Source organism: Spermophilus citellus, assembly GCF_964194105.1.
Source record: "Spermophilus citellus genome assembly, contig: SCAFFOLD_147, whole genome shotgun sequence".
NCBI classification, from domain to species: domain Eukaryota; kingdom Metazoa; phylum Chordata; class Mammalia; order Rodentia; family Sciuridae; genus Spermophilus; species Spermophilus citellus.
This window is the reverse complement of record NW_027672876.1, coordinates 834,857-861,924: the sequence shown is the minus strand read 5'-3', so window position 1 is coordinate 861,924 and position 27,068 is coordinate 834,857. Positions and strand designations below refer to the sequence as shown.

At 43.3% G+C, this 27,068-nt stretch overlaps 1 long non-coding RNA gene across 2 annotated transcripts in view; it reads left to right on the top strand.

Annotated features, from left to right (window-relative positions):
- Positions 1-11,050: 11,050 nt before the first annotated feature.
- Positions 11,051-27,068, top strand: part of LOC308640486 — a 29,723-nt gene continuing 13,705 nt past the window's right edge. Inside the window, exons 1-3 of one of the 2 annotated variants that reach the window (XR_014020288.1) lie at positions 11,051-11,080; positions 19,132-19,246; positions 19,700-19,852. This is a non-coding gene — a long non-coding RNA (uncharacterized lncRNA). Of the gene's footprint in view, positions 11,081-19,131; positions 19,247-19,699; positions 19,853-27,068 lie in introns of those variants that run through there. The other variant, XR_014020287.1, reaches the window with a different exon arrangement.

The following is a 27,068-nucleotide window of genomic DNA, read 5'->3' as shown; positions in this document are numbered from 1 at the left end:
GCCTCGCTTGCCGGCCTCCCGCATCACCGAGTCCGGATTCGCCCCCCTTGGAAGGACTGCGGTCCTGGTGGCCCTGGTGACCGCATTTTAACTTAATGACCTCGTGAACACCCCCTCCCCGTGAAGGGCATATCAGAACTGGCTCAGGCCTTCTGCGTATCCCACGTCATTCACCTTCATTTCTTCTGTTAGTAAAGCTTCAACTTGCAAAACAGGTTTAACATTGAATTTCTCCACAACTATTCTATTTATAAATTAAATAAATAAGAAATGCCATTAGGCCGAGCGCCACCTGTAACCCCAGCAGCTTGGGAGGCTGAGGCCGGAGGATGGCGAGTTCAAGGCCAGCCTCAGTAACTTATAGAGGCCCAAAGCAACTCAGAAGACCCAGTTTCTAAATAAAATATAAAAATGGGTTGGGGATGTGGTTCAGTGGCTAAGTGCCCTGGATTCAATCCCTGGTATCAAAAAATTAAAAATGGCATTAAATGTTTAAAATATGTATATGCTCTAAATATTTACGAATTTGGTAAGTGGTACTGGGGATCAAACTCTAGTGCTTGTGAGGCAAGCACTTGACACTGAGCTACACACCAGCCCCTGATTTTAAGTTCTTAAAACACTAAATGATGCTTTTTGAAAATTGAAGTGTTATATTCAAGAAAAATAAAACAAATATATAATTTTAAGCCATATAGTACTAAAAGCTTATGATGAAGAGCGTTCGTCCAGCCCATCCCCTCCCTGTCACCATCCAGCTCCTACAGGTAACCATTGTGAGCCGTTGATTTCTTCAGCCTTTTCCTCCCATAAATCTAAGTAATATGATTATACTACTTTTTTTTCAATTTTAGACACTATCTGTCAAGTTCGTTCTATACAAATTAGGACATAGTTCTTTTTCCAACATTTTCCCAACTCACATGTACTCCCCTTTCCTATCATTTTCAAATAATAATACCATTGATTTTTTAGCTAAATCAGTATTCAGTTATTTACATCGTTGTTTCTATAAACACTGTTCCCAACTCAGCCACAAGGTTTACTATAATTACATTTCTTTCTAACAGAACTGTTTGTGTTCCTCTGGGTTTACTTTGCTAATTTCCTTTTTCTTTTTAAAATTTTTTATACATTTATTTTTTTAAGAGTGAGAGAATTTTTAAATATTTATTTTTTTAATTTTCAGTGGATACAACATCTTTATTTTTTTTTTTAATGTGGTGCTGAGGATTGAACCCAGCACCTTGCACATGCCAGGCGAGCGCACTACCACTTGAGCCACATCCCCAGCCCTATATCTTTATTTTATTTATTTATTTTTATGTGGTGCTGAGGATCACTGAAAGTTCGGAGTCCTGCACATCTGAACACAATTTTTCTTCTACCCTCACACTTGGCCAATAACTAGAGAACTCTGGAACAGAGATCCCTCAGCAAGCAGAAAGCCACACTTTATTTTCTATGTCTAGTCCAATGAGATGTCCCAATTGGGACTTCCAGTGCTGGAACCCGGGTTTTTAGATATATCTAGGTTTTCTCTTTCAACACTGTTTAGAACTTCTCACTATCCCCTATGCTCTGAAATGTCATAAGTGCACCATTCCTGTGTCCTAGGTGACTAGAGTAGTGCTGGGCCATAATAAGTGCTCAGTAAATACTGGTGAAAAAAATCAAACTCCACATTCTGGCCATTCCTCAGGCCTTTCTACTCAGAAATATCCCCATCCACTCTAGAAACACTTTTGTGAAGAATGTTTCTGATGGAGATTTCATAATCTCCTTTATCTGAATTTTTTTCTTTTTCTGGGATGCTATTCTTCAGAGGTCAGACATGAGTTGATGCTTTGATTTTCCTCACTCTTCCATCAGCCAGACTTCTTTTGTTTATCTCCTAAATAATTCCCGTGAACTACCTAAACTACCTTCCTACTTTCTTTCTACACTTTTTTTGTGTTGACTATGGATCCAGGGGCACATAGATGGAGACAATAGAACTTCCAATCATAAAGTTGAATTCTGAGGGAAAAAATTGAAAGGAAAACAAAAATAAATCCAGAAACAAAAATGCTTCATTATACAATATGTACATGTCAAACTGTTAGATCATACAAAAGAAAAATAGAGAAATAGAAGGATTTTTCAGATGTTGCTTCTAATTTGCTTCAACAAATCGGTTGATTCCAGAAACCAGGTGACCTTAAAAATTTCTTTCCTTAAGGTGGGATATTCTCCCCCCTCTTACTGCTTTTCAGTGGCTTCCAATTACTCCTCCTATTATTATTATTATTATTATTATTATTATTATTATTATTTTACTGGGGTATTTAACCACTGAGCCACATCTCCACCCCTTTTTGGGTGGGGGGTACTAGGGATTGAACTCAGGGGCACTTGACACTGAGCCATATTTTATATAGAGATAGGGTCTCACTGAGTTGCTTAGCGCCTCACTATTGCCGAGGCAGGTTTTGAACTTGAGATCCTCCTGTCTCAGCCTCTGGAGCTGCTGGGATTAAAGGCATGTGCCACCACGCCTGGCTCCATTCCTTTTAAATTTTTATTTTTGAGACAGAATCTCACTAAGTTGTTGAGACTGTCACCTAAATTGATCAGACTAGGACTTCTGATCTTCTTGCCTTAGCCTCCCAAGTCTCTGGGATTACAGGTGTGGGTCACTGCATCCAGCTGTCCTTTGACATTTTTCTAGTGTCAAAAGATAAATTCACAACATACTTAGTTATAGGTTGAATTGGATTTTGTTCCAGATTCAAGAATTGGGGCAGCTTCCATTCTTCAAAACAGAATGAGAGCTCCCACTATGCAAAAACAGAACCATGGGTTTTATAAGGTGGTAACAGAACAATAGAAAGAAAGCTGATGGGTTAGTGTCAAGTTGTATTATTTTGGCAGGAGTGAAAGCAAAGCTGACTTGGGTAGACTGGATCTCCTGTTTTGGGGAAAAACTAGTGTGTTTTGGGATCTATTTGCTTAAATTTTCAGTTTGATGGTGGCATTTAGCACGAGTGACTCCATTTTGGTTTGGTCTGGTTTGTTGTGGGCTAGTGTGGAAGCTCCTCCCAAAATGATGGCCTCCCATAGTTATATATATATATATATATATATATATATATATATATATATATATATATATATATTGTGTATAGACTTTTCTATATGCTGGTAGAATATTGCTGATGAGTGATTTTCTACATTTAAAGTGTGAATGCCGGGCTGGGGATGTGGCTCAAGCGGTAGCGCGCTCGCCTGGCATGCGTGCGGCCAGGGTTCGATCCTCAGCACCACATACAAACAAAGATGTTGTGTCCACTGAAAACTGAAAAATAAATATTAAAAAAAATTGTGAATGCCTTTTAACCTATTAACTCCTATCAAAACAATCACACGAATGTTTAAAGATATGTACAAGGATACTTTCTGGTCTTGTTTGTAATTGTGAAAAATAAAGCATTTTTAGGGAAAAATTATATCATGTAATATAACACACCTGTTAAAAAGCATAGGTTAGGGGCTGGGGCTGAGCGGTAGCACACTTGCCTGGCATGTGTGAGGCACTGGATTAGATTCTCAGTACCACATATAAATAAATACATATATATCAACAATTTAAAAAAAATTTTTTTAAATTTTTTAAAAAGCATAGGATAGCTCTCTATGTGCCAATATTGAAAGGTGACTAGCCAGTCACATGCCATATGACTGTAATCCCAGTAACTCTGGAGACTGAAGAAGAAGGATCACAGGTTTCAGGCCAGCCTCCGCAACTTGGCAAGACCCTGTCTCAAAATGAAAAAATTAAAATTAGAAAAAGTCTGGGGATGTAATGGTAAAGCGCCCCTAGGTTCAATCCTCAGAACCCAAAACAAACTCAGAGTGACTAATATATTAAATGAAAAAAAGAAAACTATAGAAGAATATATATGATTTATCTATGGTTTTCAATTATGGGAAAATTTGTCCAAATACATAATCAGAAATTCCAAGAAGACGCCACTCAACTATTGTCGGTCTCCTTTTCTGAGGAGGAGAGAGAATGAGATGAAGGAAAGAACTTTGAAAGTATTTCTTCAAATTTTATACATTCCTTTTCTTTATTCTCCTTGCTTCTTTTCTTCTCCGATTTCTTCAAATCAGCACATTTTACTTCTTTACTCTCAGAAAAGAGGGACGCCGATCTCCTGCAGTAGTGATAGGGATAATCTGGCTCTTCACCTGTCGCGGGTCGCATCTGCACGTAGGTCCCCCCTAGATGCATGCAGCTTTACCACAGAATGCGAGATTCGAGAAGTCAGCCACCTCGCCTACCTGTGCTCCTTCATGTCCCCTCTTCTCCGGCAACAGCGCTGGCAAAACAAACGTTTGCTCAATTAAAAAAGAAAAACGAGCTCTGTGGTAGAGCACTTGCCTAGCATGCGTGAGGGACTGGTTCAATCCTCAGCACCACATAAAAATAAACAAATAAAACAGAGGCATTCTGTTCATCTACAACTACAAGAAAGAAAGAAAGAAAGGAAGGGAGGGAGGGAGGGAGGGGGAGAGAGAGAGAGAGAGAGAGAGAAAGAAAAAGAAAAACAAGAAAAAAGAAAAACGTACAAATTCATTGGGTAATCGCTGGTACCAGACCGGTAGATGCTCAACTGCGGGATGAGGTGGCAAAGAAGAGGTGTCATTTAACGTCAGAGTTCTCGAGCCAGTAGAAGTTGCAGGATCTGTTCCGCGTTTCAGGCTCGGAATTGCTGAGTGACAGCCGGGAGACTCCAGCCCGCAAGGGTTTAAATTTGAAGCGGCGGCGGCGGTCGCTAAGTAACCACGCAGAGGAAGCGGGCCGCATTGCGCATGCGTATGTTGGCAGGCTTCTGCGCACGCGCGGCTCCACCTCGGGGGCGGTCAGGGCCGACGGTTGCCAGGGTGACGAGGATACAATATGGCGGCGGTATCCTAACGCTCTCGGGCAAGGGGCCACCACGGAGGTCCCAGCACAGGATCCCGCCTCAGGGAGAGGAGGGCAGGTGCCGGCCTTCCTGCCCTTGTCTTTTCCGCGCAGGGTCGGCCAGGGGTTGTCGCCGACCACCGCGCGCAGGATGAAGAGTGAGTGAGCCGGGAGGGCCGGGGCGGCGCGCCGGGCCGGGCCGTTCTGGGGGCTGGGCGGGCGAGTGCCGCTCCGCCCCGGCGCCGGGCGGTGCAGGCCGGAGGTGCGGGAGCCGGGTTTTCAGAGCCGCGCCGGGCGAGGTTCCGTTTCTGAACGTTCCGGGTGGCCGTGGGCGCTCGCAGCCGGCGCCCTGCCAGGGTGACGTGCTCGGCGTGCAGTCGCCGGACCTGGGCGTGCGTTTCATTTTTGGGGTCGAGCAGTAGTGTTTCTATAGCAGCTGGGTTCACAAGAACTTAGAAGCATCCTTTTAGTGAAATTAGAAACGGTTACTTAGAAGTTGGAAAGTGGGCCTCATCTTAGAAAAGGGGTAAAAAAAAGTTTGCCCGCGTTGGGTTTGTGGATCGTGGCCGATCTGCGGCCAGCAGCGCGGCTCGCTGTCGTGTTCAGCATCACTCTTCAGGTATTGTCGTTTATGGCTGTCAGCCAGAGGCGCTTACAAGTCCAGCCTCCTTTGCTGTTTCAAGTTGGAACTATGCTAGTTATATTAAACCTGCATTGTATCCTAATTGTTTTTTTGTGAATGCTGTAAATTGCACAATATATTTAAACATATCCGTCTTTGCCTCATACACTCTTCATGCTGCACTCCAAGAAGTGACTTCTCTTTGCAGTTTCCTAAATATGTGCGCGTGTGTGTGTGTGTGTGTGTGTGTGTGTGTAAATATGTATCTATCCCTCTCAATGTTAGCTGGTGTGGTGGAGCACACCTCTAATCCCAGCAACCCTGGAGGCTGAAGCTGGAGGATCTAAAGTTCAAGACCAGGACTGGGGATGTGGCTCAAGCAGTAGCGTGCTCCTCAGCACCACATACCAACAAAGATATTGTGTCTGCTGAGAACTAAAAAATAAATATTAAAAATTCTCTCTCTCTCTCTCTCCCCCCCCTCACTCTCTGAAAAAAATTAAAAAAAAATAAAGTTCAAGACCAGTCTCTGCAAATTCTGGAAGCCCTAAGCAACTTAGGCTCTGTCTAAAAAGGTGTGGTTCAGCGGCTAAGCACCCTGGTTTCAATTCCTGACACCAAAATATAAATAAATAAAAAATAAAATAAAGAAAAAAAAACCCTAATGTTAGTAACTACATATAGGCATATGTATATATGAGTATATAAAGTACAGATGTATGGGCTGGTGTTGTGGCTCAGTGGTAGAGCACTCACCTAGCATGTGTGAGGCCCTGGGCACCACATAAAGATAAATAAATAAAGGTATTGTGTCCATCTACAAGTAAAAAATATTTTTAAAGGTATATATAATTTGCATTTTATGTTTTATGTCCTAAAGGGGCTTAACCACTTAGCTAAATCTCCAGCCCTTTTTAAAATTTTTGAATTTTGGGATAGGGTCTTGTATTGCAGAGGCTGTCCTGGAACTCCCAATCCTCCTGCCTAAGCCTCCAGAGTAGTTGGGATTACCTATGTGTGCCCCCACCCTGGCTCATCTCAGATGGTCATTTTGGTAGCTTTCAGTTACTTGGTTTAGTGATAACATCTTTTCCCTTTCTTTCTTCTATCTTAAAATCCAGTCCGAGAGTTCATGCAGCCTGTCATCTCTGGTTTAAGACCTGATCATGAATTAAATGTTTTACAAGTACTTAACAGTGGAGAGAACATTTCAGAACAGAAAATCACAGAGACGGAATCATAGAAGCAGAATGAACAGGAAAAGTGAGTAACGGTGCAAGTTGGACCCATAGCATGGAGTCAGAATACACCTGGGCATGCTAGATTATCATGTTGGTCTTTAATTTTTGGATTTTCCAGGTATTCTTTCTTATTGTTTTCTAGGCAGTGCTCACATGTGTAGGGATGCTTTGATCAGTCTGTAGTGTATTGCTGTCCTTCTCCTTTTTGTTTTGGATCATTTGTGTAGCAGGGAGCACGCAGTTAATGCTGTGTATTGTTGAAGCTGAGCAGACATGATGGCAGCTTGGGGCCAGTCTCTGACCTTTCTTTATCATCCTGGTTTTCTTTTCTAGGTATGTATCACTAAGCAAATCACCCCAACTTAGGGACTTAACAACACATTTTTCTTATGGTTCTGTGGGTTGCCTCCACTCAACTAGGCAGCTCTCACTGGGAGTCTCATGAATTTGTAGTCATGATAGATGGTGGTTGGAGTTGAAGTCATCTTGAAAGTCTCATTCACTTGTCTGGCAGATGATGCTGGTGGTTCTCTGGGACCACAGCCTGGGCTGTCAGAACCCTACAGGAGGTCTCTCCTTGTGGCTTGGGCTTCCTCACATCATGGCAGTTGAGTTCTGGGTGTATATCCCAAGAGTAGGAAGTGGAAGTGGGCAGCTGCCTGAATGGTGACCCACACCTGTAGTGAGGCTGAGGCAGGAGGATACTTGAGCTCACAAGTTTGCAACCAGTCTGGTCAACATACTGAGACTCACCTAAAAAAAAAAAAAGTTTATCCTTATGTAATAAGTCTGTGTATGTTAGTACTCTAAAAATTAAAGTATCATTTTTTTTCCTGTTTGAACTTTAGTGTGTGTGTGTGTGTGTGTGTGTGTGTTTGTGTGTGTGTTGCTAGAGATTAAATCCAGAGGTGCTCTACCACTGAGCTATACCCGCATCCTTTTTATTTTTTTAATTTTGAGATAGGATCTCACTAAGTTGCCCAGGCTGGCCTCAAACTTGTGATCCTCCCACCTGAGGTTCCAGAGTTGCTGGCATTACAGGTATGCACCACCATTGTACCCAATTCCTGTTTGAACTTTTTAATAGATTAGTTGAGCACACCTACAGAAATAGGAAAAAATTGCATGTTCTATAGTAATGGTTTTGCTGCAATATTACAGAGAGATTTTTAAAAATTATCTGTTGGGACTGGAATTGTGGCTCAGTGGTAGACTGCTTGCCTAGCATGTTTGAAGCGCTGGATTCAAGCCTCAGCACCGCATAAAAATAAATAAATAAAAGGTATTGTGTCCATCTACAACTAAAATTTTTGAAAAATTATCTGTTGTAATTATAATAATTTTGAATGGTCTCTTAAATACCAATATTTTCATAGGATCAAAGTTTCAAGGTTATCTCAATCTTTTTCCATCTTCTCCTTCCTAGTGGGTGTATTACCTCCTGTTTTTTATAAATGGTTGCATCAACTAGTATCTTTTTTTTCTTGAAAGAAAGACAAAATTGGGGCTGGAGATTTGGCTCTAGCGGTAGCGCACTCGCCTGGCATGTGTGCGGCCCGGGTTCGATCCTCAGCACCACATACCAACAAAGATGTTGTGTCCACCAAGAACTAAAAATAAATATTAAAATTCTCTCTCTCTCTCTCTCTCTCTCTCTCTCTCTCTTAAAAAAAAAAAGAAAGAAAGACAAAATTAAGTAAAAGCAATACTGACTTTGTGGTAAATTCTGACAGTAGATTTTAAGGTGGTCTCAAGACCCTCCACTACTTGGCATAATGAGTCCTGGTTAACATTTTCTTTCTTTTTTTTAATATATATATTTTTTAGTTGTTGATGGACCTTTATTTTAAATGCTTATTTACATGTGGTTCTGGGAATCGAATGCAGTGCCTCACACATACAAGGCAAGCGCTCTACCGCTGGTCTACAACTCCAGTCCCCTAGTTAACATTTCCTTAGATGTAATTTTCATGGATATTTTCTGTGTATGAATATATATATTTACTACACACACATACACACACACACACATTCCTTAGACAAACACCCCCAGATAAATGGGATTACATTAAATATGTTGTAAGTTGCTAGGATGATGCTTCCATGAAGTTGTTTGAACACAAACCTTTGAGTAATTCTGTGAGTTTATCACTGTGTACTTTATTAGTAATGGACTTACTGGGGTAGTGGGTGTGGTTTTAAATTTAAAATTTTTATGAATTTTTGAATGATTTAATGTCCTTTTGTGTTGGTGTGTGTGCTGGGTTTTTGTTTGATTTTGAAGACCTGTGGAAATAGACCCCTTGCTGAGTGTTTTTTGTGGTGATGGTTTATCTTTTCCTCTCCCTACCTGCCATCTCTGTTGGACACTCCAGATTTTCCACCTGCTGGAAGACCCCAGCTGGAAACTACCCTTCACCTACCACCACTTTCTCCTGGTGTCATGCTCCCTCCTGGCTGGTTGTGACAGTCTGGAGCCAGCCTGGGGTGTTGGCACACATTCTGAGTTTGTGCACTTAAAACCATTTTAAAGTTTACAGGTGGGCTGGGGTGTGGCTCAGTGGTAGAGCACTCACTTAGCATGTGTGAGGCCCTGGGTTCAATTCTCAGCACCACATAAAATAAAGGTCCATTGACAACTAAAAAAATGTTTTAAAAAAATAAAAAATAAAGTTCAAAGGTGACCTACTTTTTTTTTTCAAAGCAAGTCTGCTTAATTTATTTGTGATGAAAGGCAAATTGGAACTTACTGTGTAAGATTTGCCTTCTGGTCTTCAATGCAAATCCTCAGTCCAGCGCCGAGCTCTCAAGGACTGACCTTCCTTTCCTCTGAGATCCTGTGCCTGTCTCCCCGTAAGCTGGCACTGTACCTTTCCGACAGACATTTGAAGTTCACTTTGCTGTTGGCACTTAGCCCACAGACTCACTGATTTCTTAAATATTTTGAAATGCCCATCTTTACAGACATTTAAACAAATATGAAATCATTATGAACATTATACAACATAGAAAAGCATAATGAAGAAAAGTAATCTTCAGTGTCACTTAGATATAAATGTAAAAAACTTGACATTCACATCCATTCCTTCTGTGCACATATGCATATGATCATCATCATCTTTCTATTTCACTTAATGTTAAATCAAGGCTGAACATTTTTGTATTTTATTAAGTATTATTTGAGAGTATCATTGTTAATGGCAATGTAATATTTCAGTCCATTGCTGTTCCATAATTCATTAGATCATCTCCTTGTTATCAGATGTTTAGGTTTCTAGCCTTCCTGCTGTAGAAACACTGTGATGCCCCTGTTTGTCTTTCTGTTGGGGTATCCCCTTGGGGTTGGACATCCTGAACAAAACCTTTGGATTTTCTAATATCTCTTCTCCTACTCATGCATGCAATGATTGCCTACGTAGAATACACATGCAGAAATCTTGAGGACCTGGCAGGTGAGTCAGCACACATCCCTGTCCCCAGGAAGCTCAGGACTGCCGGGGACTGTGGACGTCTGCATACTACCACTCTCCTTTCCTTATTAGCTGTGGCATGCCAGGGGCCACTCAGACAGTCTTTCTGTGCACTCTGCTGAGTGCACGTGTTTGTTGCAAACCTTTGGCAGTTGTTAGATGGAAAGGTCTCTTATTTAAAAAAAAAAAAAAAGCTTTTTTTTAAAAAATATTTTTTTAAAGAGAGAGAGAGAATTTTTAAAAAATATTTATTTTTTAGTTTTCGGTGGACACAACATCTTTGTTTGTATGTGGTGCTGAGGATCGAACCCGGGCCGCATGCATGCCAGGCAAGTGCGCTACCGCTTGAGCCACATCCCCAGCCCATAAAAAAATATATTTTTTTTAATATTTATTTTTTAGTTGTATTTGGGCACAATACCTTTATTTGTTTATTTTTATGTGGTGCTGAGCATTGAACCCAGGGCTCCGCACGTGCTAGGCAAGCGCTCTACTGTTGAGCCAGAACTGCAGCTCCCCCAAAAAAGCTTTTTTAATATTTGAATGCTACTAGTTTTCATTTTTGGCTGTTTTATCTTAAGTGGGTCACCTTATGCCATTTGTCCATGTTTTCACTGAGCAATCCTATTGTCTTGTTTGTAAGTGGTCTTTTTTTTTTTTAAGAGAGAGAAACTTTTTAATATTTATTTTTTAGTTTTCCGTGGACACAACATCTTTGTTTGTATGTGGTGCTGAGGCTCGAACCCAGGGTGCACGCATGCCAGGCGAGCGCGCTACTGCTTGAGCCACATCCCCTGTAAGTGGTCTTTATAATAAATACATTAGCTGTTGTTAAGTACATTTGTCACAATATTTTCTAAGATCATTATTGTCTTTACGCTCTGTTTGTGAGTTTTTGAGTTAAAACATATGGCAGGCTCAGTTCTGGATCTTTCTTCTTTGAACTTCTGGTTAAAGGGCATTCTCCTTAGTTTGACTTTTACATTCAGCTTTCTACCAGCATTGAAGGATGTTGTGGGGAAAGGATCCATCTTGAGGAGACCTCCTGATTCTGACAGGCTCTGAGGTGTGGTTTGCACCCAATAGCCGATGTCTGCCTGTCTTGGTGTGCTGTGGGTGAGCTTGAGTGCAAATGGACAGAGAAGGTGAAGACCCTCCTCCCTGCTCATGGCACAGGTGCCCTGTAAAATCAGGCCCTCCCCTTCCTGGCTCCAGGGATCATCGATCTGCTTTCCATTGCTAAGTGTTTCCTTTCTAGAAATCTAATAAAAATGAGCTGTGGCAAATGGGTGCATAAACAGATGTGGTCTTTTGAATCTGCCTTCTTTCATTTAGCCCAACATTTTTGCGATTCCTCACGTGGTGGTGGTGGTAGCAGTCTGGTTCTGTCGATCGCTGAGCAGTACCCTGTGGGTCATGTGAAGGTAGCACAGGGTCTGTCCATTCACCACGTCATGAGAACTTGGGTCATTTCTGGCCATGCTGAGCCAGGCTGCCATGGTGTTTTCCTCTCTCAGGTAGACTCCTAGGACGGAACTGCTGATTGCAAAGTGTGGATTTACTTTTAGAGAATCTGCAAAGCTGTGTTCTCAAGTGGCTTTCCCATTTTCTTTCTTTCTTTTTTTTTTTAAACAATACCTTTATTTTATTTATTTATTTATTTTTATGTGGTGCTGAGGATCTAACCCAGGGCCTCGCATGTGCTAGGTGAGCGCTCTACCACTGAGCCTCAGCCCCGGCCCCAGGCTTTCCCATTTTCCATTCCCACTTCCAGGTCTAGAGACGCTTTTATTCCTCATCTTCTGAGTTTTGGGAGCTGGTTGTTCCTTGATTCTTTTGCTGGACAGCTGCCTAAGGTTGTGAAGGCCTGAGGCTGTAGCTCAGCAGAGCATCATCTAGGAGTGGAGAGTGACCTCTGACTACCCAGGAAGGTCTGAAAGTCACCGAGTCAGAAACCAAGGAGGGAGTGCTATTCACCCGGAGGAGGCGCAGCGGGTCCCTGGGCTTCTGCTGCACTGTGTACCACAGAATGTGTCCCTGGGCCTTGTCGGCTGAGCCAGTGATTGGGGGCGAGTCTGTCACCTTGTTCTTGTTAGCACATTGTGTGACAGGATCCTGCGTCCCTGTGATGGTGTTCTGCTCTGAGAGAAGTGAGGCCGGGTGGTCAGGAAGTAGTTCTGTATCATTTCATGGAGGAAAAACATTTTCAAGGACAGTTGATTGGAGCCCTTTGAAACTTTTAGAAATAATTTAGAGAGTATCCTTTCAGCAACTTTATCTTTCTTGTCCTTTTTTCTTTTATTTTAATATAACTTTATTTTATCTACTTATTTATTCTTATGTGGTGCTGAGGATCGAACTCAGGGCCTTGCATGTGTGAGGTGAGCGCTCTACCGCTGAGCCACAACCCCAGCCCCATCCTTCCTGTCCTTTTAGCCTCACTGTTAGATTTATGTAGATGGTCTGACCTGGAAAAAGGGAAACTAAGGTGGAGATCACTCTGTGCGATTGGAAATGCCCAACTATTAAAAAACAGGTGGAGATGAATAAAGAAAGGCTGGCTGCTGAGTTGTCAGTAGTGGTAATGCTGTGATTCAGATGTGTTGAGTCTCCCTGCAGCTTGGTCCAGGGACGGGGAAGAGCTGGTCTTGTAGTGTGTGCCCTGGTCTCTGCTCCGGGGTTCCTCTGTTGAGGGTGTGCAGGCACAGAGAGAACAAGTGGAACCCTTTGCCTTGGGGAGATGGTGGCCATTAAGGAGAAGGTCCAAAGCAGACTGAGCAGTCATGTCACTGGAGGGCAGGGTACCTGTTCAAGGAAGACCTGCTTGAAGGTGCACCGGGTCTATCATGGGATTTGAACCCCAAGCACCATATGGTTTATATTATGTGCTTTATTCTCAGTATTTGGCCTTTAACATTAGGTGAGCCCTAGCGTTCCTCTTTGTCTTCCCCTCTTTTATAAGAAAAGGACCTAAAATTGGGAGTGTAGGGACATACTTTTAAGTCCTCAGGGCTGGGATTGTGTCTTGTCTTTGCTTGTCTGCATTATTGGGCACAGTGCCTGGTCCATAGATTGGCTAATATTTCCTCGGGTTGTTCTTGTCACTGACATCCACAGTGATTTAGTCACATTACCATGAATTCACTTAGGCTGAAGTACAGCGTAATATCACTAGAGCAGAAGTCCCAAGACCACCCCTGGATGCTTGATTTTTTTTAAGGGGCTCACAGCTATGATTTACCATGATGAAAGACACCTGGGGCCTAGTCCAGAGGAAACCTGACGAAGCACAGGGTGGGTGCTCTTTGGGTGGAGGTGCCCAGGATGCCCTTAGTTACCCCAGCAACAAATTCTGAGGACACGGGTGGACTGTGGCCTACCAGGGAAGCTCCTTAGCAATTGAGCACCCCGGGTTTTTTCTGGGGGCTGGTCACGTAGGCACCCCTGCCTAGCACTTGCTGAAGTTCTGGGTCTTGGAAGACAGCAGGTGCACATCACGCGTTGTGCGTTGGGTGAGCAGTTCAGGGATAGGGAGCCACTCTGAACTTCTACGCATGGTGGAGACTCCTGAAGTGTGTTTCATAGACACCTGCCCAAGACTGGCCTCTAAGACTCTAAGCAGAGCACCTGGGCCTGCCCGGTGGGTGCCTCTTTTCTGTCTGCGATAGACTGTGGTCTGGCAGAGGGATTTCTGGGCGTTCCAGGTTCATCCTTCCGAGAGTAGGGGACATTTTAGGCGTGTTTGAGCACAGCAGCTGTTCCTTGGCTAGGGAGAAGGGTTAAGCAAACCTACCTGGGGTCTTTTTGGTGGTTTTGTTTCAAGGAAGCTTTTTGGTGGTTACCTAGAATCCTTCTTGCCTGGTTTTAAGACTTATTGAAAAATTTTCCATTTTAGAGAGGCTCTGGGATTTAGTTAAAATGTAGTTAGCCAGTTATTTCTTCCATTTCTGTCTGGAGAGCTATGGTACCATTTTCTTTCCCCCTTATTTGACTTCATTTTAAAGTTTTATTTTACTTTGATGGGCTCAAAAATCTTTTCTGAGTGACTTCTTAAATTGGTATGCTCAGAAAGACTCTTTCCTTGAGTGAAAAAAAATTGTTGTTTTAGATTTAAAAAATGCCAGTTGTGTTCTTTGTTAGATTCTGAGGCTGTTGCAACAGGCTATCCCAGTTGGGTGGTGTAAAGCACAGAAGCTGTTCTCTCACTGCTGGGGAACACTGCCCCCCCCAGGTGTCTGCAGAGGGCAGCTCCCTCCCACCTGTGTTGGGTCTCCCTGGAGCTCAGCTTCCTGTGGCTCCGCTCCAGGCTCTGTCTCTGTCACCGTGTCCCTCTTGTGTGTGTCTGTGTTTTTCAGATCGTGTAAAACATGTAACACGAGATCTTAATGGATTTCCTGCATCACAGCGTTGTCAGGCGCACACGTGCATTTGTGTTTTATAGGTTTACAACTGCTCTGCATACCTTTTCATCCTGATGACTGAAATTCTGCACCCATTTCCCCTCCCCCGGCTCCTGGCAACTCCCATTCTACTTTGTGTCTTTTTTTGTCTGTGGTACTGGGGATTGAACACAGGGCATCCTGCATGCTAGGCAGGTGCTCCACCCCAGAACACCAGCCCTTTAAATCCCCTCCTGCCTCAGCCTCCCAAGATGCTGGGATTATAGGCTTGCACCACACCTTTGTGTGTATCCTTGCATTCAGCGTCCACATGGGTAATCTAGATTGTTTTCATCTCAAGATCCTTCTGCAAGATTCTTATTCATATATATGGTCATATTCACAAGTTCCGGGAGTTAGGATGGGGATGAAGCTTTTTGATTATAGTCATTGAAAATGTATTAATGCATATACCTTTCTGTACCATGAATAATAAAGTCCTTTGTCTTCTACCCAAGAAGACACAAGCCTCTTCTGCCAGCACCCATGAAATAATAGCATTTTAATTAGTAGCTTGCAAGGAGGATACAATCTCAGACAAATACTAACATGTTCAGAAAAAAAAAATCTAGGTAGGTTGAATTCTCACAAAGTTACTTTATTAAATAGCAGATTTTAAAATGTGAAATCTTACAAATACTCTTCTCAAAAGCCTGTCAAATGACTGTGGCTGTAGCTTGGTGGTAGAGCACTTGCCTAGGACATGTGAGGCCCTAGGTTTGATCCTTAGCACACATAAAAACAAACAAATAGAATATATATATATATATATTTACGTCTATCATTGCTGGGTGAGGTGGTATACAACTGTACTCCCAGTTGTCTTAGGAGGCTGAGGTAGGTGAATCACAAGTTTGAAACCAGCCTCAGCAACTTGGTGAAGCTCTCTACGCAACTTAGTGAGACCCTGTCTCAAAGTAAAAAGGACTGGGGATATAGCCCAGAGGTAAACTACCTCTGAGTTCAATCCCCAACACCCCCCCAAAAAAACAAAAAAAGAGTATGTTCTTTTTTTAATCTATTATTATTATTATTATTATTGTGTGTGTGGTGCTGGGAATTGAACCCAGGGCCTTGTGCCTGCGAGGCAAGCACTCTACCAACTGAATTAAGTCCCCAGCCTATCTTTATTATTTTTATGTGATGCTGAGGATCGAACCCAGTGCCTCACATGTGCTAGGCGAGTGCTCTACCACTGAGCCACAGCCCCAGTCCAAAAGTCTATATTCTATTTCTCCATTTTATAAATTATCCCTTATTTCAGGTATGTTAGTTAAGGTAATGCTTACTAGATGCTATAATGGATAACTCCCAGCTCTCTGGTTCTTGCCTTGTCCTGTGTGGGCATTCTGGGCTGGAAGTCTTTCCTGGGTTGCTTTTTCACTATCCTGATCTCATGACTCCTTGGGTTTCCTAGTGTTTTTTTTTTTTTTAATATTTATTTTTTAGTTGTAGTTGGGCACAATATCTTTTTTTTTAACTTTTTTTTTAACACAATGCCTTTATTTTTATGTGGTGCTGAGGATCGAACCCAGGTCCCGCCCGTGCTAGGGGAGCGCTCTACCACTGAGCCACAATCCCACCCCGGGCACAATATCTTTACTTAATTTATTTATTTATATGTGGTGCCGAGGATCGAACCCAGGGCCCTGCATTCGCTAGGTGAGTGCTCTACCGCTGAGCCACAACCCCAGCCCAGAAGGTATTGTTTTTATTAGAAAAAATTTTAAGCATGTCAGAATAGAGAGAGTAATATCAGAGCTCTAAAACATATCCTTTACCTCATTCCAACAATTATCACCATTTTGTATCTTTTACTACCACTTTTCTTTTCTGGACTATTTTTTTTTAGTTCTTCTTGTTGATTAAAAAGAAATAGTGCTCTCATAAAAAATAACATTGTGGAAATTATCTGACTTAGGAAAGGAGACACCTATAACCTTACCTGTCAGAAAGAGCCCCGTGTGCCCACATGTGGGCTCATGTGAGGTGTGTGTGCAGTCTTCAAGGATGTCTTTTTTTTATTGTGATGTTGGGGATTGAACCCAGGGCCTTGTGTATGCAAGGCAGGCACTCTACCAACTGAGCTATATACCCAGCCCAAGGATGTAATCTTTAAGGATCTTTCTGTATCAGTCTTAAATATAGATAGTGTATTCCATTATATGGATTACAACATGATCAGCCGGGTTCAGTAATGCATACCTATAATCCCAATGACTGGGGAGGATGAGGCAAGTTCAGAGCCAGCCTCAGCAACTTAGTGAGGCCATAGGCAACTTAGAGAGACCCTGTCTCTAAATAAAATACAAAAAAGGCTGGGGATATAGCTCAGTGATTAAATGCCCCTGGTTCAATCCCCAGTACCAGTCATCATCATCATCGTCATCGTCATCTAGTTCCCTATGGGGGTATTTTTGGTTTTTCAGTTTTTCCCTATTAAATACTGCTGCACTAAAAAAGGAATATGTACATAAAATTTAAAAATAATGCTGCACTAACAACCTCCTACATTTTTTAATATGGTATGTTTTAGAATTGTCGGTTCAGATATGTACATCTTTTTTTAAAATAATAACTTCAGTGCCTCACATGTGCTCGGCAAGTGCTGTACCACAATCAGCCCTAGCATATGCACATCTTAAAAAGATTTATAGATATTGTCAAATTGTCCTCCCAAATGAGTATACCGATTTATGCCTTCAGCAGTGGATGGGAGTGCACAGATTTTTTTTTAAGTGGTTCTGGGACTTGGACCCAAGGGTGCTCTACCCTGATCTACATCCTTTTTTATTTTATTTTTATGTGGTGCTGAGGATCGAACCCAGTGCCTCATGCGTGGCAGGTGAGTTCTGTACCACTGAGCCCCAGCCCCAGCCCCTTGAGCTGTATCTTGAGCCCTTTTTATTTTTTTTTTATATTTTATTCAGAGACAGGGTCTCACAAAGTTGCTGAGGCAGGCCTCAACCTTAACAACCTTCCTGCTTCCACCTCCTGAGGTGCCGAGGTTACAGGCATGCACCACCGTGCCCTCCTAGAGCAGCATGGCTTTACAGTCTACTTTGTCCTGGTGCAGACAGGGCCCAGAGGTCAAGGGCTCTCTTAGTCCAGGCTTGTTTCTGCAGCAATGCAACTGAAGCTCCTGATGGTTGACTTCTGGTCACTTCCTCCTCCAGGGTTTCTTCCAGACCTGACTCTAGCCTGCCTGATTTCTTCATGGCCTTACTTTTGTGTTTCTGGGTCTCAGTTCACAGGAGCTTCCTGGAGGCCTCTGAACCAGATGCCCAAAGACAGTGGGAGTAGGGGCAGTAATTGTCTTCCTGCTGCGTTGCTCCTGGTTAGCCTTTCTTTCCCCGGCAGTAGTGGGCATGGAAACCAGGGCCTTGTGCACACTGGCAAGCCGCTACTCCTGAGCACAGCCCATCCCTGAGGCTGGGTTATTTGATCCTTTGAGAGGTGCACAGACTGCTCTCTGCCAAGGTTTTCTGCAGTCTTGTTCTCCTGTTATTTGGGATGTAGAAACATTTGCAACCCAGTGGGGACTTCTGCACTCAGGGCTTTCTCATTCCTTCCATTTCTCCTTGAGAAGTTGTAGTTCTTGCCTGTGCCATCCTTTTCTTGGAATCCTGTGTGGAGGCAGTCAGTAGAATCCTTCTCTGACTCTTCCCACCCCCCTGGGCCAGAGGCTGCTGCAGGTGGTAGATCATTGGCATCATCGTGGGCTCCCAGCTCTGCAGCATTCCTGCCTAGCATTCCTGCCTGTGCTCTGCCTCCTGACTGCGAAGCCAGGGCCACAGAAGCTCTGGTTGTCTTCACAGCCAACCCCACTTCAAGGGACTCATTTGATGTCAGAGGTCGTTCAGGAAAGCAGAAACTACTGTGGGTATTTCCAGCAGGAAGGTGTTTAGCATAGTGAATCAGAGGATTACAAAACCATGAGTAGGGTGGGGGGTGATGGTGGTAGCATCAAAGCCAGAAGGAGCTGCTGGCAGCTCTCAGAAAATTAGGACTTGTGCTTATTACACAAAACTGCTGCAGATGAGCTGTGCGCTCCCTAGGACCAGGGAGGGTGAAATTCAGAAGAATGCTCAGTGGTGCTGGTGAAGTGACCCTGCCACTCCACTGAACAGCCCCAGCTGGCATCATCTCACTGCTTTCCGAGTCTTATGGGATAGTGGTGCTTCTTGTCACTGAATCGGGGCTGTGGCTCCTGTCATTCAAGGGAGAGCAAGATGTCACCAGCACCCAGCCTGTTTCCCTGCTGGGAGGGCAGCACAATCTTGCTGGCCACGGATCTGACCCTCAGCAAGGTGCTGTTAAGTTATATGATGATAGTGTGCAGCATGGAAATGAATATAAAAATCTGTGCATAAATAAAATTTTGTCTTTATAATTACTTTACTTACAGACTATAAAGCAATTGGCAAAATAGGAGAGGGAACATTTTCTGAAGTCATGAAGATGCAGAGCCTGAGAGATGGAAACTACTATGCGTGTAAGCAAATGAAACAGCACTTTGAAAGGTAGGTGTCCGAGACAGCTGCCACCCATTGCTGACGCAGCCTTGAGTTTAGGGCAGTCTCTGTCCTGGGAAAACTGTTCATTTAGTTGTAAATAAGTAGTACGATCCCTTGGGCATTGAGGGTCATGGGCTGAAGAGCTGCTTATAATGCTGGCATTTCCTTTTGTCCAGGCTTACAATGATGTCAGTGATGAATAGCGTGAGATTTTAAGTTGTAAAGGCATGACTCAAAGAGTTGTATGTGTGTTGGGGTCTTACAAATCAGACCTTCGTCCAGGTGCCTTAGAGGTGCTTGAAGTTTAATTACTTGTGAAGCATGTGGACATGATGAGGAATGATTTCCAGGTAGGGATAGAGGAACTTAATTCCTGGGTGACCTCAGCTGCCCGTCCATGGGGAGGAACTGTGGTTCGTGCTCATGCCTGTGGAAGACCACCCTGGCTTTTTCTTTCAGAGCAGACTCTGATGGTCTCAGAGTTGGCCAGCTTCTCAACATACGCTACACCAACAAGCCCAAAATGGATGCCATTAGGAAACTGTCTGAACGAGGAAGTGAGTGCTGGCTTCATTGTAACATGAAACTTTTCAATAAAAAGTCTGAGGCCAGTAATTTATGTCTCTAAATAGCCAAAGAATTTTGAAAGCATAATTATTTCACCATATTGATGCACAGCCTTCTGGAGAGTTTTGGGGTATAGACCTTGATTTCAGACTCTAAGTATGAAAAGTCATTTCTCAGGTCAGAAGAGGAGTGTTGCCAGTTCATCTCACTAGAGAGGGTTGAGAGTAGCACTTCATCCTCATCACATCTCGTCCAGGTAGCTGTTATCCTTGCTTTGCACAGGAGGGGAGGTTCCCTGACCTTGTCACTAGCTCTGCACCTCTGGGTTCGAATCCACTTTTCACCAAAGCCAAACCCTGGCTCTTTACTGCCCAGACCACATGGTGGTTCACCTACCACTTCCAAGACTCAGCTGCTGCCAAGGTCTTCTGCTTTGCCTTTCCTGGGACTTCTTCCTCTACATATTCCACACTCTCTGTCCCCAACCCTCCATTCCGTCCATCTTTACCTTCAGACTACCAAAGACAGAGAATTAGATGCACGGTATGCTGACGATCCTGCATGGAGAGAGCGGAGAGCAGCTTCCTCCATAGGCACCCTGTGAGCCCCTGCCCCAGCAGCCAGCACTGGACTTTGAGCAGCAAGGGTGGCACCTTTGCCCACCCCCCACCAAGGACTGAGGACTGGATCCTTTCAGGTTCTCACTGTGGGGTTCAGGGAGAGAGAACTTAAAGGTGACCACAGGTGTGCTGCTGTCATTTTGGTAAAGAGGTAAGCGTACACAGTGGGTGGATGCTGAGCCCCAGAGTTTTGCACTCACAGCAGTGCTGTGAGGAGACCACACTTGGTCACACAGGTGCCCACGGGAAGAGGGATACAGGTGTAGCTCATTTTAGGAAGGTTTCTGGTGAAGAAGGTTGGCGAGTTCTGAGAGCAGACCTTTGCTAATCCTGTCACCTCCCGAATACCCACCTCTAATCACCATAGCCAGATTAAGTTTCTACCCTCTTAAAGCCTCACAGTGGACATTCAGTTCAGTGTCTGTAAGATGAAGTGTCACAGTGGCTGGTGTTTTGTGCTATTTGGATGCACAGACTCAGTCACGTGGCCCATTGCTGAGTTTTAGTTTCAACAGGCATTTGTTAACATGCCTTAGGACCTGCCAAAGCTGTGTAGTCCAAACCCAAGGAGAACTGGACATTGGATTTCATTTTGTGAGTTCTGATTTGCTCTTTATATATGTCTTCAAAACCCTAGGATGGGTCTGAGACTGTGGCTCAGTGGCAGAGCACTCGCCTAGCAGGGTGAGGCACTGGGTTTGATCCTTCACACCACATAAAAAGGCATGATGTCCATTCACAACTACAAAAATAAATAAATAAATAAATAAATAAACCAACCTACCAGCCATCCCACCCTGGGACACAGGAATCCCCTCACGGTTGGTCTGCTGTGGCCAAGGGAAGCGTTCTTTTGATATGACCTATCATCTTTTCTACGAGGCTTTCTGTGCTCCTTTTATACTTTCCTTGCTCCAGCCCTAGAACCTGCCATTTCTCTAAGGAGCCCTGATTCCTTTCATTGGAGGAAGGTATTTAGAAACTAAGATCTGGACACTGGGTGTCCTAGTACTGGGAGCTGACGCTTCCAGGGCTCTTGGCAAACAGTGCTGGTGGTGCCAACCCATCACGCCCGTGCCTGGCTCTCCTTCCCATCTCTATTCAAGTGCCTATGAGAGCATACCCATAAAATAAATAAATGGGATGAAGAAATGATTCTTTCTCATAGAAGAATTTCACTTAATACATGTAGGGGGATAAGGGAAATAGGGAACCATCATGAGAATGCACATGTAATAATTTTTGCAGTCAGAAATCATTTCTGGGGGAAACTCAAAAGTTATTTCTGACTATAGAAATAATTACGTGTTCATTATTACTTGCTTATTGTTATATGTTAAATTATTACAGGCTGATGCATGCTAAATTAATGGGTGAAACTATGAAGAGAAATAGGATTTCTATATAGCCCTAAAATATTTCCTCCTAGATACTTTATTTTTAAAATTTAATTTATTTTTAAGCTCATACACAAAACATAGAAATTATAAATATTAATGGGGTGTCATGTAATGTTTTGATACATGTATACATTGTATAATTTTTTACATTTATTTTTTAAAATTTTATTTATTTATTTATTTTTGGTACTTGGGATTGAACCCAGGGCACTTAACTATTGATATATATCATGAGCCCATTTTTTGTATTTAGAGACAGGGCCTCGCTAAGTTGCTGAGGCTTTGAATTCGTGATCCTCCTGCCTCAGCTTTCTGAGCCACTGGGATTACAGATATATACCACCACGCCTGGCACATCATGTAATGTTTAAATCAGGTTAAATATATCTGTTTCCTCAAACATTTGTCATTTCTTTATGGTAAAAACTTTCCAAATATTAATTTTTTAAAAATATATTTTAATACATTTTATTAGTTTATTTATTTATTTATTTATTTTAGAGAGAGTGAGAGAGGGGAGAGAGAGAGAGAGAGAGAGAGAGAGAGAGAGAGAATTTTTAATATTTTTTTTTTTTAGTTCTCAGCGGACACAACATCTTTGTTGATATGTGGTGCTGAGGATCAAACCCAGGCCGCACGCATGCCAGGCAAGCGCGCTACCGCTTGAGCCACATCCCCAGCCCTATTAGTTTATTTTTATGTGGTGCTGAGGATGAAACCCAGGGCCTCACATGTGCTAGGTGAGCGCTCTACCACTGAGCCACAACCCCAGCCCTCCAGATATTAATTGTAACTACTCTGATTGCCATCAATAATAAATACTAGCTAGTGTTGATTGATTACTGTGGAAGTTCTGACAGATCCTCGTATTGTTTGGTATCCCTTCCTCTAGGAGGTAGGGCTTCCCTCCTTCCTCTTGAGTGTTGATTGGACTTAGTGATTTGCTTCTAAAGAATAGAAGGAACAAACAATGGCATTACAGTTAGAAACCTGGCAGGTCCCACTGTGGCTAAATGGTCCAGGTCACCGTCAGTGGTGAGACAGGGACACAGTGGACCAGGATGGCAGGCTGTGCCACCTGCATGCTTGCCTCCCCAAAGCCATAATCCCAGTGTAACCCTGAGAGCACAGCAGGGGAGTCCAGATTGGGGGACATTCCACAAAACACCTTCCTAGCCCAAGGCTGTCATGGCAGTGAAAAACAAAGACTGAGGAGCTATTGCAGATTGGAGGTGACTCACGGGATGGGATGTGATAACTTTACTGCAGGTGGTATCCTAGATCCTGGAAGAGAAAAGACATTAGTGGAAAAACATGGGAGACCTCAAGTTTAAGTAATAGTTGTACCAGTGTCAGTTTTTTAGTTTTGATAAATTTTATACAAATTGGGTAGACTCCATATTATCTTTACACCTCTTCTGAAAGTCTAAAATAATTTCAACATAAAAGGTAAAAAATAAGACAGTACAAGCAGACCAAGAAAAAAAAAATAAATACAGAAGCCAGGCCCAGTGGTGCACAAGAGTTATACCAGTTACTCAGGAGGCGGAGGCAGGAGGATTGCAAGTTCGAGACCAGCCTGGACAAGTAGCAAGACCCTATTTCAAAATAAAAGATTTAAAGGACTGGGGGCGGGCCTGGGGATGTGGCTCAAGCAGTAACACACTCGCCTGGCATGCGAGGGGCGCTGGGTTCAATCCTCAGCACCACATAAAAGTAAAATAAAGATGTTGTGTCCACCGAAAGGGTTCGATCCTCAGCACCACATAAATGTAAAATAAAGCTATTGTGTCCACCTAAAACTAAAAAATAAGTATAAAAAAAAAAAAAGGACTGGGGATGCAGCGCAATGGGAAAGACCCCCAGTACCACAAAATAGCAAAACAACAAACAAGACAACTATAGGAGATCTGGTACTACTCATTGATCATGAACTTCTGTTCTTAAAAGTGTTGCTGTTAATTCTGATTTATATGGGAAAAAGAATTGTTAGTTTCTTTTGCTTTTGGTGTCATCTCTAAGGATGAGATTGCTAATAATTTGTAGTTTGTTGGATGTTCCAGTGTAGCTGATACTGGTCCAAGTATAATGCTGTTTCTTTGTTTCTTGTGGTGCTGGGGGTGGAACCCAGGGTTTCCTGCCTGCTAGGCAAGCAACATACCCCTAAGCCATACCCTTAAGCCATACACTCTAGCCCTTGTTTTTGTTTTCAGACATGAAAATAATACTTCTGGCTTTTACATGGGAGTATCTTTCTGTAGTATTCTGTCATCATTATCAAAGAAATTGTCTTGTTTACTTAAAGAACAATTTCAAAGTTGATTTTGGGTGCCCTTAGCCATTCGTTTCTGTTCTACTTCTCATTGTCTAAATGAGTCCTCAAAGTCACCTTGCACAGTTGCTTGGGTGGTTTGGGAAAGGTGAAGCATTGGCAGAAGAAGATCACACCATGTCACTCATGCAGGATGATGTTGGCATTCAAAGCCTCTGCCCCCTGACCCCTCCAACTTTACTTCTACTCCTTTCCTCCTACTTGAGTTGGAATTGAAATTGATGGCTTTGGGGGCTGGGGATGTGGCTTAAGTGGTAGTGTGCTCACCTGGCATGCGTGAGGCACTGGGTTCGATTCTCAGCACCACGTAAAAATAAAATAAAGGTATTGTGTCCACCTAAAAAACTAAAAAATAAATATTAAAAAAAAGAAATTGATGGCTTTTGCAGATATCTTTGCTAATATGAAGTTCAAGTAAAGTAAGACAACCAAAGGACACCTTGGTACTGTCTGGGGCAGGGCCTGGCAACTCTGGAGACTGTTTCTCTCTGTTCCTCGGAGGTGAGGTTAGCTCCTGGGCTCTAGCCTGCAGGAAGACCAAGTCGTCCTCATTTCTCTTTGTTGTCTTCACTATTTTCTCCCACCTGTAATCCCCAAAAGTATCCAGTTAAGTAGAGGCTGCCTTTGGCAATGATTTTATTCTGTATTTTGCCTGTAGAAATATTTTTAAGACCCTTACTCATGGTCTTGTTGGGGTCTCTCCTCATGCCCTGAAGCAGAAGGCTCAGTAGTGAGCTAAGCCTGGCCAGCAGAGGCGCCCACTTAAAAGCAGAACCAGAAGCCCCTCTGCTCGTAGGCTTTTAGTTTTGTGACCTTGCACAGCTCTTCATTTTTCTGTGCCCTCGTTTCCTTCCTTACACAGGAGGGACAACAGGGCATCCACCTCCTAAGGTTGTTGTGGGGTCTAGTGAAATAATGCAGGGGCACTCTCATGGTGCCTGCAGGCAACAGCCCCGAGGCTTGCCATATGAACCAGCTCTTCCTTGGCAGGTAAGGCAGGGTCCAAGGGCTTGGAGATGATTTTGGAAATTGAAGAGAGATGATACTAGCGAAAATAGTGAAGCTCATGGCAGGGACTCACCGACATCTGGTGCCAGGAACAGCACCAGGTGACTTGTGTGTCAGTGCCATTTAATCTCACTTCAACCCTCAACCCGGAAGCAAGATGCCAATGTGGCCATCTTTTGGATCAGAGAGCATGCCTTCGTCCCCCGCCCGCTTGGCACTGTGCAGCCAGAAGCTTCCGCCCAGGTCTACTCACTAAGTGGCCTCCACTTTCCTTTTAGGAACATAAAAAGCTATTTTGTAAGGAAGAAATAGAAACGAAGGCAAGAAATTCATGAGTTACTTTAGATAGGTTTTCTGCTTACTTAAAAATAAAGTATGGAAAATCTCAAACAAATACAAAGTAAAGAGTAATGAACCCTACCTAGCAGCAGGATGGAAACCCTGCTGTTTCAATTTAGTCTGTGCCTCTGCACAGCCTCTTCTCCTACCTGGTCAGTATGTATGCCTTAGTGTGGTTTGGGCTGCTAAAATAAAGGACCACAGACTGGTGGATCAAATAGCAGATGTTTGTTTCTCACAGTTCTGGAGTCTGGAAGTCCAAGATCAAGGTGCTGGCAGATCTGGTGTCTGGTGGGAGGGCCTGCTTACAGATTTGCTCAGGGTCATCTTGTGCCCTCAGAGAGCAGAGAGGGGAGCCAAGCTTCTATAGCCTCAGGTCACAGGGCTACCTCCTCATACCTAAGTCTCCTGTCCCAGGAACACCCATCAAGGGTTAGGGTTTCCTGATATGAATTTTGGGGGATACAAACATGAGATTCATAACATTATACAGATTTGGTTTGGTTGGTTGGTTTATTTTACTGGGGATCAAACCCAGCGTCTGGCACATGCTTAGCAAGCACTGAACTGCTTTGCTGCTCGGCTGTACCCTTGGCCCCAACTGTCCTTTTTCTAAGGTAAACTTGCATATATAAATAGCTTATCTGTACAGTTTTGGCAAACAGACATTCCCATGTGATTAATGTCACCCTAAAATATTTCTTTCTTTCTTTCTTTTTTGAATATTTTTAGTTGTAGGTGGACACAATACCTTTATTTCATTTATTTTTTTGTGGTGCTGAGGGTGAAACCCAGTGCCTGACACATGCTAGGCCAGACCTCACCACTGAGCCACAGCCCCGGCCCCACCCTAGAAAATTCCTTCCCATCTCTTTTCAGTCTCTCATTCCCTTCCCAGACGGCCATGGCTGTTTTCTTTACTCCCTCCTAGAATCTCAGACTACGTGAAATCTCACATCTGTGTTCTCATGCCCAGTTCCATTGGCGCAGCAGATTGTCATGGCTATCTTAACAGGTTTGTCCCTCTTTTTGCAGGGGGTGGGTACTGGGGATTGAACTCAGGGCACTTGACCCCTGAGCCACTCCTCAGCCCTATTTGTATTTTATTTAGAGACAGGGTCTCACTGAGTCGCCTAGCGCCTTTTTTGTTGAGTCTGGCTTTGAACTCCTAATCCTCCTGCGGCAACCTCCCAAGCTGCTGGGATTGCAGGCATGCACCACGGAGTCCAGCAGAAGTTTGTCCCTTTTTTAATGCTGAGTGGTATTTGCTCCAGTCTATGACTACATACAGTTTATCTGTTCTGTCAGCGAGGTTGTTTTCTGTTGTGGCCAACCGTGAATAAAGCTGCCACGAAAGTCTTAAGACTTCTGGGTATATATTTTCTTTTTTCCTACTTAATTATTTACAAATGCAATCACTGGATCAAAGGTGGGCAAACATTAACTTTATAAGAAACTGTGGCTAGGCCTTTTCCAAAGTCATTGTAGCTTTGGATTCCCGCCGGCAAAGAGTAAGTTCCAAATGCTTCACATCCTCAGCCAGCATTTGGTGTTGGGAGCAT